Source organism: Schistocerca piceifrons, chromosome 9 (assembly GCF_021461385.2).
Source record: "Schistocerca piceifrons isolate TAMUIC-IGC-003096 chromosome 9, iqSchPice1.1, whole genome shotgun sequence".
In the NCBI taxonomy this organism is placed as follows: domain Eukaryota; kingdom Metazoa; phylum Arthropoda; class Insecta; order Orthoptera; family Acrididae; genus Schistocerca; species Schistocerca piceifrons.
The window spans coordinates 126,688,778-126,701,336 of record NC_060146.1 but is presented as its reverse complement, the minus strand read 5'-3'; the positions used below and the strand labels follow the sequence as shown (position 1 = coordinate 126,701,336).

Genomic DNA, 12,559 nt, shown 5'->3' with positions numbered 1-12,559 from the left:
TTATTACTTTACAGGTGCGTTTCTACCAGTACAGATTGTTTAGTAATTTTTGTTTTAGCAAAGCTGGAGACTTGAACCAGGCACTTTTATTGACGTATTTGCCAGTCATTTTAAGGTATTGTGTGGAATTAGACCGTAGCCTGTAGTATGTCTGAAAGGACGACGACTTACATTACCAAGTGTCAACATTATCCAGAATGAGATTTTCACTCTGCAGCGGAGTGTGCGCTGATATGAAACTTCCTGGCAGATTAAAACTGTGTGCTGGACCGAGACTCGAACTCGGGACCTTTGCCTTCCTTGGGCAAGTGCTCTACCAACTGAGCTACCCAAGCACGACTCACGCCCCGTCCTCACAGCTTTCGCAGAAGAGCCTCTGTAAAGTTTGGAAGGTAGGAGACGAGGTACTGGCAGAAGTAGAGCTGTGAGGACGGGGTGTCAGCCGTGCTTGGGTAGCTCAGTTGGTAGAGCACTTGCCCACGACAGGCAAAGGTCCTGAGTTCGAGTGTCGGTCCGGCATACAGTTTTAATCTGCCAGGAAATTTCATATCAGCGCATACTCCGCTGCAGAGTGAAAATCTCGTTCTGGAAACATCCCCCAGGCTGTGGCTAAGCCATGCCTCCGCAATATCCTTTCTTTCAGGAGTGCTGGTTCTGCTTGGTTCGCAGGAAAGCTTCTGTGAAGTTTAGAAGGTAGGAGACGAGGTAATGGCAGAAGTAAAGCTGTGAGGACGGGGCGTGAGTCATGCTTGGGTAGCTCAGTTGGTAGAGCACTTGCCCACGGAAGGCAAAGGTCCCGAGTTCGAGTCTCGGTCTGGCACACAGTTTTAATCTGTCAACATTATATTAGACCTACCACGTTGAAAAGGACAGGGACAGATAAAAGCATATTTATTTTCGTGAATAATTATCAAGGTGCATTGAGTTGTGTTCGCAAGATGTCGATCGCATGTGGATAGAATTTGCATGGCGTTGCCAGTTTGTTTTTACCATTTTATCAATTGTAACAATTACACCAGATACAGATTATTTCACTGAAATACTAATATTTAATTAGAATAGTTTTAAGATAGTAATAACATTTTCAAGGAATATGTATGTAACATAATTTAACTGGGGAACGGGCACATTAAACCATATTCACGTTACACTGCAGCTCATTGTCCCCCATTTCTCTGTCTTGCCCTTTGGGGTATACACATGATTATTAACATTAGCGTGGCGGCACACAGTACTTTGTCAGTACGGTGGTACACTATTCTGTAGCGTCGTACTGTTTGTACTGTTCATGCGAAATTTTTCGGTGCTGACCCATTGTTCCAGCATCTCAGAAGGTGAATGTGTCTGGGGACCATAGAGCTCCTAACATGGCAAAGAGATCTTTGCTTTTGTGCACCTTTGACATACAGACACCCATTTCATTCCAGTCATTCCAATGAGTGTTTACATAGTGACATAGCATCTTTCATAATATACAATGTCCCATTTCGACTCGGCCGTTGACCTGCAGTTACAATGCACTAGTTTCCACATATACGGACCTGCAGCAGCTGACATAACTGCTTCATGTATTCAGGTGGTTGGAAACTTTAGTAACCAGACTTAAATCATAGCCTGTGCTATTGCTTCAGCAAATCCAGTCGCCGCGATGAGAAGTGATTGTCAGTTGTCCATTCATACTAATTGCTTGCTGCAGTTCGTCCAAGAGAACCAGGAATATCTGTTCCAATCATTAGAAAAGGCGTTTCAGCCACTGCCAACCATTACGACGATATTAGCAGTTTGCTCAGCCAGGTTTTCTGTGTACATGGTATACAGCTCCTTGACAGAATGTCTGGTTATTATAGATACCAAGGAAAGCTGCAAGTACAGGACAATGAAACAAATAATCGTAGTGACCATGCAGCCAGATATCAATCTCTTCCGTGATACAATGTATGCACCAGTGCTGTAATGTTGAAGTATACATTTCAGATGGTAAAATGATATGTATGTGTCATATGATACGTGCCTGAATAGAAATGCGTGGTAAAGTGCCCACTTCTGGGATGAATTCTTATGAATTTCAGGATCTTCCGAACATCCGTCCTGCCTATGTTTTCGTTACATTCCTGCTTTCTCTTATACAACCACTCATTAAAGTAGTCCACCTGCTTAGCTCGGTGGTTACGTGCTTGCCTCCCATGCAAGTGGGCCCGCGATCGATTCCCGGCCAGGTTGGAGATTTTTCTCCACTTTTGGGCAGGGTGTTGTGTTGTCCTCATCATCATTTCATCCTCATCACCAGCACATGAGTCGCCCATTGTGGCGTCGACTACAAAAAGGCTCGCACTCAGCGGCCGAACTTCTCCATTTGGGTCCTTTTCTAATGCTTGCACTTCTCTCTCTATCCCTCTGTGTCTTCCCTGTGATCCTTCATAGAATTTTCAGTTCTGTGCTTTAGAAAAGTGTTATACTTGTCTCAGCTGTGTGTGTCAAATTTGATGATACTACTGTTATGTATATTGTAGCTGTTCCATAACTCCTCACATGTTTATTTTTCTAGATAGAGACGTTTAAACACCCTTGCACTTTGTTTGCTTTTGATAGTTGTTCTCTAACTTCCTTTTCGACACTTGATTTGCTGGCCCATTCAATACCAAGGTTTTAAATGTCATTACCTGTTGAACAATTTTTCCTTCCACTTGCAGTTTGTATTTAGTTGGTTCCACAACGTCGTCATACATTTGTCTTCAAGTGGATAAGAACATATTTAGCTCTTTGGCTGCCACGTTAAATATATGTAAAAGTTTCAGCACTCTCTGCTAGCAAAACAGCATCGTCAGTATGACAAAAGATTTTTACTTCTTCCTTCCTTATTCTATAACCTCTACTACATTTTTTACCACTTCGTCCATGACCATATTAGAAAATATCGGGTTCAAAGAGGCACCTTGTCTAGTACTACTGTTAACTGTTATGCAGCTATTTAACCTAGAATCAGTTTTCTCCTGGATGTAGTTGTTGGAACATGCTGCTCCTCGGCAAGCGTTGTAATATCTTTTTTTATTTGGTGCCTATTACTTTTGTTATGATTTGAAGAAGTTAACTGAGTAGATTTATCACTTTGTAATTGCACAGCTCTTTCTTGCATCCTATTTTGCACATGAGACTTGTAATATTAGCTCTCCCTTCATCTGGAATTTTATTACCAGTTATGACATTGCCAACTAACTTGCTCCATTGTTCAGTTGGTGCATATCCTCCATACTTCAGTAACTGATTGGGAATCCAATCTTTCCATGGGGATTTCCTATTTTTAACAGATTTACAACATTTCCTACCTCAACGTGCGAAATAGTTACTACTTAGTTTACTTGTACACTGATCTCTCGTCTGTCTTCGTTTTCTGGTAATTTTTTACCTTTACACAACCCTGCTAAATATTTAGACCATTATTTCTCATTTCTATCGTTCGTTTTCAAAATTTCATTTAAATCTTTCCTCTCCTGTCGTCTCATCCCCGAAATTTGTTTCTGCAGCCCGTAGATGTTCTCCACTTTTAGAAAAGATTTTCCAGTGTTCCTGTTTAAACGACTGACTTATTATTTTGTCTCATTACGAGTTCTTCTGTAATCTTCATAAGACCCTTCCTGTTTTAGTGCTTTAAATTTAAAATAGGCATACTCTTCTTTTTACAAATTTCTTTAACCTCTTTGGGAAATTACCGTGTTCTGTATGTTTGATTTATAACACGTGTACCTCGTGCTTCCTGCGCTGCTACTTCAATACTTTCTTTGTTTCTTTTTTTCACAGTCCTGATCTACATTATCCTCTGCATTACTGGGCTTCTATTTTATTTTCGTTGCTAATCGTTTATGAAATTAGATTTTTGTAGATTTTGTCGATAATAGTTGGTTCTTTAGCAGTCTTGCTCCTTCCTACATGCGATCTGATGTTTGCTATGAGTAGGCTTTGATCACTCTCTGTGTTGCAGAGTTCTAATTACTCACATCTAGCGCTGACTGTGTATCGATGTTCCTGTTTGTAATAATGTAATATAATGTAGATTTATGACCGGTGGTGTTCTAATGTGTATTTATACTGCTTCTTGTGAAGGTATTATTTGTTCTTAGTTCGTTGCTTGAGCATAAATTGATCATTGTCTCATTTTGTCATTTAGAAGGTATTCATTAAATCTTCATTAAAACGTTAGTTAACTACAGGGGCGACACTATTTTCAATATTGGCATTAGGCTGTAAATTCGTTTGAGAGCACCATGCTGATAACGTCTTGTAACTCTTTCTATTGTGGGATTACAATCCTCTCGGCTGTACAGGGAGATAACGTTCAGTTTTCGGTGAGCCAATTTCATCTTCAGTGCAACTATTCTTTAAGGCATGTATTCACGCAAAATAATTAAATATTTGATCTTGTGGATAAGTATCCCTACTCCTGCTTCATTTCTTGTCTCTTCTCAAATCAGCTATAAATGAATAGGTACTGGTCATATTTCATTATTTTCATCATGGCAGCGACAATAGCAACCGTTACGAAATTGTCTCGAATGGAAAACAGCCCACAGTTGCACTAAACTATGTTTATTTTAAACCTTGACCATGGTTTTTAGCTTTAATAATATAGCCTTCTTTAGAAGTCATACACACTACTAAATGAAAAATATCTTAGCCTAGCGGCTACGTCAAGACCAATAAAATAACTTCAACAGACATAAGCCTGTTTCGAACATAAGTAAAATTACATATGGCACCACATGTCCTCCGTCACTACCACTGTGGCTGATACTTTCAAAAGCAATCATCATGACTTTACCTGGTACATTATGACCTTAACACCCAGGCCATATAAGGAGCAGTGAAATAAAGTTAGCGGTAAATAAGAAACAGCAGGTGTAATAGAGTTCCAATCAGTTGCAACAAATGGTGGTTTTCAAATAACCTTTACTATGGTTTCGACGGATTTAAACCTCTCTCAGAAGGACAACAAATTTAACATTACCAATCAGTCAGTAAAGCCCCTATAATTAAGGACTTGTCACATCGATAAAACCAATCTTAAAATAACAGATCATGTGCCAATCACAGCCTTGAGTCTAGGGGCCTTAACTTTTACGTATGGACGTGTAAATCGTTGCCGACACACGTCGTGTGCAGATAGCTTTACTGACTGGTAGTTAATGTGAAGGTTTTTTTGTCTTTAAGAGGGGGACATGTTTCAATACGTCGAAACCACTGTAAGGGTTATTTGAAAACTACTATTTATTGCAACTGGTTGACTGTCTCTTACACATGTTGTTCTGTAACCGTTGCTACACTGCAGCCATGTTCAAAATATTGCAGTAAATAAGACAGTTTATTTCTTTCTGTGCTGGAGTAATTTTTCTCTGCTCTGTTCAAACGATACGAGACGTACGCCAAGGATGCTCAACAGCATCTACGAGAGTTGACCAGAAAGTAAGTTCCGATCGGTCGCGAAATGGAAACCACTTTTACTTGCAACAGTTGGGTATGCCTTCCACCTACTTCTCTTAGTCGCCGCTCCAACTTCGAGTTTTGTCGTAGTGTTGTATCAACTTTCCAATATCCTCGTCATAGAAAGCAGCCGCCTGTGCTTTCGGCCAGTTATCTGCACTGGTCTGCAGTTAGTTGTCTGTGGAAAAATTTTGTCTTCATAGCTAGCGGTTCTTGTGAGCAGAGATGAGACTCAGGGGGAGCCAATTATGAACTGTATTGTGAGTGATCAAACACTTCTCATCGGAAACGCTGCAGGAGGGTCTTCATTGCCCCTGTAGTGTGTTGCCGAGAATTGGCGTGAAGAAGTAACTGCTCGACTTTTTGTGTTATGTGGGCTGCATGACACAGGCGAAATCTCTAACCAGGCTCTAATACTTGGCGGGAGACGCTATTCCCTACTCATTTTTACGTGCTCACTGTCCACTCTAAACTGAAAAGAGCGACGTGACACGATCGACGGGCACACTAGAGACACTGCCCAACACATTTGTGCAAAGCTTTACCGGATTTGCCCAGTGGTTTTCATTTCGCGACCGATCGCAGCTTACTTCCTGGAGATCCCTCGTATGCCCTCTACATCTCCAGACACACTCCACAAACCACCATACTGAGCACAGCGGAGGGTGCCTTTCCTCTTCCACTACCCAAAACAACTAGGGAAAAACGACTTTCTGTATGCCTCTGTATGAGACCTAATTTCTGTTGTCTTCGTGGTCCTTACACTAAGTGGTCGCTGCAGGACTAGTACTGTTCAGCACTCAGCCTATATTACCGGTTCTCTAAATTTATCTCAATATCTTTTCGCGAAAAGGACGTCTTCTTTCCTGCACGTAATCTCATCTGATTTCACGAAGTATCTCAGCTGTACTTTCGTACTAATGGAAACTACCGGTAACACTTATAGCATCCTACGAATTGCTTCGATGTCTTCCTTCAATCCGATCTGGTGGGAATCCCAAATATTTGGACTGCACTCAAGAATGGGTTACCTCTAGTATTCTATAAGCGGCCAATTTATAGAGAGCTACGCTTACCTTTAAGTCTCCCAACAAACATAAGTAGATGATTCGCCTTCCCTAATACTGTTACTACTTGCTCACTCCACTCCATATCGAATTGCAACGTCATGCCTGGATATTTAATCGACATGACTGTCTCAAGCAGTACCTGTATTCGAACATCACAGGATCCCTACAATCAGCGTTAGCTGCAGTTTATCAAACAAAGTAGAAATTCTGTAAAGTCTTCTTATATTCCCACGCAGTCACTCAGCTGCCACACTTTCTGCCACACCACAGTGTCATCTACATCTACATCTGCCTGATTACTCTGCTATTCACAATTAAGTGCCTGGCAGACGGTTCAATGAACCACCTTCATGCTGCCTCTCTACCGTTCCACTCTCGAATGGCGCGCGGGAGTACCGAGCATTTAAATTGTTCGGCGAGAGCCCTGATTTTTCTTACTTTATCGTAATGATCACTTCCCCTATGTAGGTGGGTGCCAACAGAGAAGAAAACTGGTGATTGAAATTTCATGAGAAGATCCCGTCGCAGAGAAAAACTCTTTTGTGTTAATGACTGCCGCTCCAATTCACGTATCACGTCTATGGCACTATCTCCCCCATTTCGCGATAATACAAAACGAGCTGCCCTTCTTTCAACTTTTTCGATGTCATCCATGAGTCCCAGCTGATGCGGATCTCACACCGCACAGCAAACTTCAGAATAGCGCGGACAAGCGTGGTGTAAGCAGTCTAACCTGCCAATGAATCGCAGTCTTTGGTTTGCTCTACCCACAACATTATTTATGTGATCGTTCCACTCTAGGTTATATGTAATTGTGATCCCTAAGCATTTAGTTGAATTTACAGCCTTCAGATTTGTGTGACTTATTGCGTAATAGAAATTTCGCGGATTTCTTTTACTACTCATGTGAATAACTTCACACTTTTCTTTATTCAGGGTCAATTGCCACTTTTAGTATCACACAGATATCTTACCTAAATCGTTTTGGAATTTGTTTTGGTCATCTGATGACTTTAAAAGACGGTAAATGACAGCATCATCTGCAAATAATTTAAAAGGACTAATCGAATTGTCACCCATGTCGTTAATATAGATCAGGAACAATAGAAGGCCTATAACACTTCCTTGGGGAAAGCCGGATATTAATTCTGTTTTACTCGATGACCTTCCGTCTGATACTACGAACTGTGACCTTTCTGACAGGAAATCACGAATCCAGTTTCGCAAGTGAGGCGATATTCCATATGCAAGCAGTTTGGTTAGAAGATGCTTGTGAGGAACGGTGTCGAAAGCCTTCTGCAAATCTAAAAATATGGAATCAGTTTGACATCCCTTGTCGATAGCACTAATTACTTCATGAATATTAAGAGCTAGTTGTGTTCCACAAGAACGATATTTTTGAATCCGTGCTATGCGTCTAGAAATCGTTTTCTTCGAGGTACTTCATAATGTTCGAATACAGTATATGTTGCAAAACTCTACTGCAAATCGACGTTAGTGATATGGGCCTGTAATTCAGCTGATTACTCCTATTTCCCTTTTTGGGTATTGGTGTGACTTGAGCAATTTTCCAGTCTTTAGGTACGGAACTTTCTGTGAGCGAGCGGTTGTATATAATTGCTAAATATGGAGCTGTTTTATCAGCACAGTCTGAGTAGAACCTGACTAGTATACAATCTGGAGCGGAGGCCTTGCCTTTATTAAGTGATTTAAGCTGCTTTGCTACACCGAGGATATCTACTTCTTGGCAGTTGTTCTTGATTGGAATTCGGGAATATTTACTTGGTCTTCTTTGGTGAAGGAGTTTCGAAAAACCGTGTTTAACAACTCTGCTTTAGCGGTACTGTCATCACTGACTTCACCGTTGTTATCGCGCATTGAAGGTATTTATTGCGTCTTGCCACTGGTGTGCTTTATATATTACCAGAATCTCTTTGGGTCTCCTGCCAGATTCCGAGACAGAGTTTCCTTGTGGAAATTGTTAAAAGCATCTCGCATTGAAGTAGGCGCTGTATTTCGAACTTGTGCAAAACTTTGCCAAGCTTGGGGATTTTGCGTTCTTTTAATTTGCCATGCTTTTCTCTTTGCTTCTGCAACAACGATCTGATCCGTTTTGTGTACCATGGGGGATCAGTACCATCATTAACAAACAGTTGCAGGTTGCTGCCCTCGCTGTCCGTCAGATCATTTTTATGTATAGAAAATACCAGCGGTCCTATCACACTTCCCTGGGTCACTCTAGATCATACATTTATCTCGCCGTCGAGGACAACATGCTGGGTTCCGTTGCTTAGGAAGTCTTTAAGCCACTCATCTGTCTGGAGCCTATTCCGTAGACTCGTTTATTACTTAATTGTCTGGTGTTGGGCATTGTGCCAAACGCTTTTAGGAAATGTAACAATATAGAATCTGCCTGTTGCACCTCATCCAGGGTTCGCAGGACATCATGAGAGCAAGGAATTTCGCACGAGTGGTACTTTCTAAATAAGCGGTGATTTGTGGGCAGAAGTGTTCCTGTATCAAGGAAATTTACTGTATTCAAAAAACGCAGAATATGTTCAAGAATTCTGCAGCAAAAGGAGGTTAAAGATATCAGTCTGTTACTCTACTGGCCATTAAAATTGCTGCATCACGAAGATGACATGGTACAGACGCGAAATTTAACCGACAGGGAGAAGATGCTGTGATGTGCAAATGATTAGCTTTACAGAGCATTCGCACAAGGTTGGCGCCGGTGGCGATACCTACAACGTGATGACATGAGGAAAGTTTCCAACCGATTTCTCATACACAAACAGCAATTGACCGGTGTTGCTTGGTGAAACGTTGTTGTGATGCCTCGTGTAAGGAGGAGAAATGCGTACCATCACGTTCACGACTTTGATAAAGGTCGGATTGTAGCCTATCGTATCGCGACATTGCTGCTCGTGTTGGTTGAGATCCAATGACTGTTAGCAGAATATAGAATCGGTGGGTTCAGGAGGGTAATACGGAACGCCGTGCTGGATCCCAACGGCCTCGTATCACCAGCAGTCGAGATGACAGGCATTTATCCGCATGGCTGTAACGGATCGTGCAGCCACGTGTCGATCATTGAGTCAACAGATGGGGACATTTGCAAGACAACAGCCATCTGAACGAACAGTTCGACGACGTTTGCAGCAGCATGGACTATCAGCTCGGAGACCATGGCTGCGGTTCCCCTTGACGCTGCATCCCAGACAGGAGCGCCTGCGATGGTGTACTTAACGACGAACCTGGGTGCACGAGTGGCAAAACGTAATTTTTTCGGATGTATCCAGGTTCTGTTTACAGCATCAGGATGGTCGCATTCGTGTTTGGCGACATCGCGGTGAACTCACACTGGAACCGTGTATTCATCATCGCCATACTGGCGTATCACCAGGCGTGATGTTATGGGGTGCCATTGTTTACACGTCCCGGTCACCTCTTGTTCTCATTGACGTCACTTTGAATAGTGGACGTTACATTTCATATGTATTACGACCCGTGGCTCTACTCTTCATTCGATCCCTGCAAAACCCTACATTTCAGCAGGATATTGCACGACCGCATGTTGCAGGTCCTGTACGGGCCTTTCTGGATACAGAAAATGTTCGACTGCTGCCCTGGTCAGAACATTCTCCAGATCTCTCCGCAAATGAAAACGTCTGGTCAATGGTAGCCGAGCAACTGGTTCGTCACAATACGCCAGTCACTAGTCTTAATGAACTGTGGTATCGTGTTGAAGCTGCATGGGCAGCTGTACCTGTGCACGGCATCCAAGCTCTGTTTGATTCTATGTCCAGGCGTATCAAGGCCGTTATTACGGCCAGAGGTGGTTGTTCTGGGTATTGGTTTCTCAGGATCTATGCACCCAAATTGTGTGAAAATGTAATCACATGTCAATTCTAGTATAATATATTTGTCCAATGAATACCCGTTTATCATCTGCATTTCTTCTTGGTGTAGCAATTTTAATGGCCAGTAGTGTATTTTGCGTGTCTATTGTTTTAACTTTTTTATATACGAGAGTCATCTGAGCATTTTCCTCGCCGATTAGGACTTTACGATGACGTAATACGCAGGCTAAGCGTGATTACCAGCATAACACGACACAAAACATTGTTTCTGATAGTCTGGGAAAGTGCCGTGGGTAATTACCCATTTAGCTGCTTTGAAGCTCCTCGGACTCTGTCGTCCAATTGAATAATTCCGCGAGTAAATTCGTCTGTGGCGGCGCTGTTTCAGCGTACGTAAGAACAGATTTCCTATAAGGGCAGCTTTACACCAGAGCAAACACAAGCGAACTAGCATCAATGAACGGGAACTCACTCGGGTGTAAACGGTAGGTGAAAGGCGAGGAAACTGCATTCAGTGATGTTCAGTTTCCCCTCTCGCTACCGTTCGCTCGTGTTCCGCTGTTTGTCGATCTTTTAACGGATCATCAAAGGAAGTTCGCGTCCGCTTCGCTTCAGCGCTAGCGTTATGGAGCGAGCTTTCATCTGCTCCTGTTGTTGACATGAGCTGTGTAAGCGATGGAGTGATGCATGTTAGTAGTAGAAGAATATGGATAGGGGCTTCTGGAATCCAAATGATCGACAAAAAAATTAAGTAGGAATACAAATATGATTTCTATAAAATTGCCGAGCATTCACAAGACCACATGGAAATTCAGAATGAAGATACTCACTACATGCTTCCATCGGGTGGGTCCGAAATGAATAACGACAACACTTGTAGTTTCATTTATTAAGAAGGAAAAAGATAATGACATACCATGAAAGTAGACTACAGTGAACACAAACCTAACAAGCTATTGAAATTAAAAATAAAGGAAAGAACTGATCACCGTCGTCGTTTACGTTCATCGTGGATAATAATGTGATTGTGTGGCTGACGTGTCACTCTTACGTTATATTTTTGAAGATAATTAAAAACGATTTACTCTGAATAGTGCTACCTGCACTCTAAAAAAACTACAGGGTGCCCATAATTAACGTTCCACTTTCAAAACGTTGTCGACTAAGAACCGCAGTTCAGATTGAGGTCAAATTCGAACTGTATATTATTGATATATGAAGATAGTAACTGTTCTCGAAAGGAGAGATAACACTGATGACCATGCAGCTTCACTAGTATAAATGATAATTAACTGAAACCCTCAGCTGCCAACAGTTGTTGTTGATATACCTGAGGGTTTCAGTTAATTATCATTTATTCTAGTGAAGCTGCACGGTCGTCAATGGCACCTGTCCTTTTGAGAACAGTTACTGTCTTCACACATATATATATATATATATATATATATATATATATATATATATATATATATATATATATAAGGGGCTACCCAGGCATTGACCCTCGTCTGTGCGAATGCGCACAGGTTGCCCGAACTCATAAGGGAATCGTCATCTTAGTTAGTGCGTGTAATGAGTGGGCAAATATCTATTAGGTACATTATGTATGTAGATTGTAGACAATTGGGAATGTGGGTCTCACGAGAAGCGTGCAGGTGATAAGTCCCTGCAGTCGCGCTATTCATCTGTGTCCTCGTTGTCTCAGATGGATAGAGCGCCTGCCATGTAAGCAGGACACATTTTCAACTGTCCCGATCGAGGTATATCAACAACACCTGTCGGCAGCTGAGGGTTTCAATTAATTATCATGCATATTATTGAAGCAGGAGGAAACGTCAAACAAAAAATAAATAAATAAAAATAAAGACAAATTTACCAAGCGTCTTAACGTAAATCAGATCGGCTACAAATAATAGATAAATCACAGTACGACGGCTATGGTTTGAGCTGCACATTACACCGTCCGTACTGTTCAAAATGAATCACTGGACAACTTCCGCAGACAATAGTTGTCACACTGTTAGTGACGTAAGCCCATACACCATGGAAAGGTCGCACCATATTGCATAGGGAAAAAAAAGGTCTTTAACCGTTCTGAAACCACAACCGCATAAGGCAAAATGACATCGCTTTTTAATTTTCCTGGGGCCAAGG

The 12,559-nt window shown here is 41.8% G+C and overlaps 1 non-coding gene across 1 annotated transcript; it reads right to left on the bottom strand.

Moving 5' to 3' along the window:
* Positions 1-261: 261 nt before the first annotated feature.
* Trnap-agg lies at positions 262-336 on the bottom strand. Its single transcript has one exon. It is a non-coding gene; the product is annotated as a tRNA-Pro (tRNA).
* Positions 337-12,559: the final 12,223 nt, after the last annotated feature.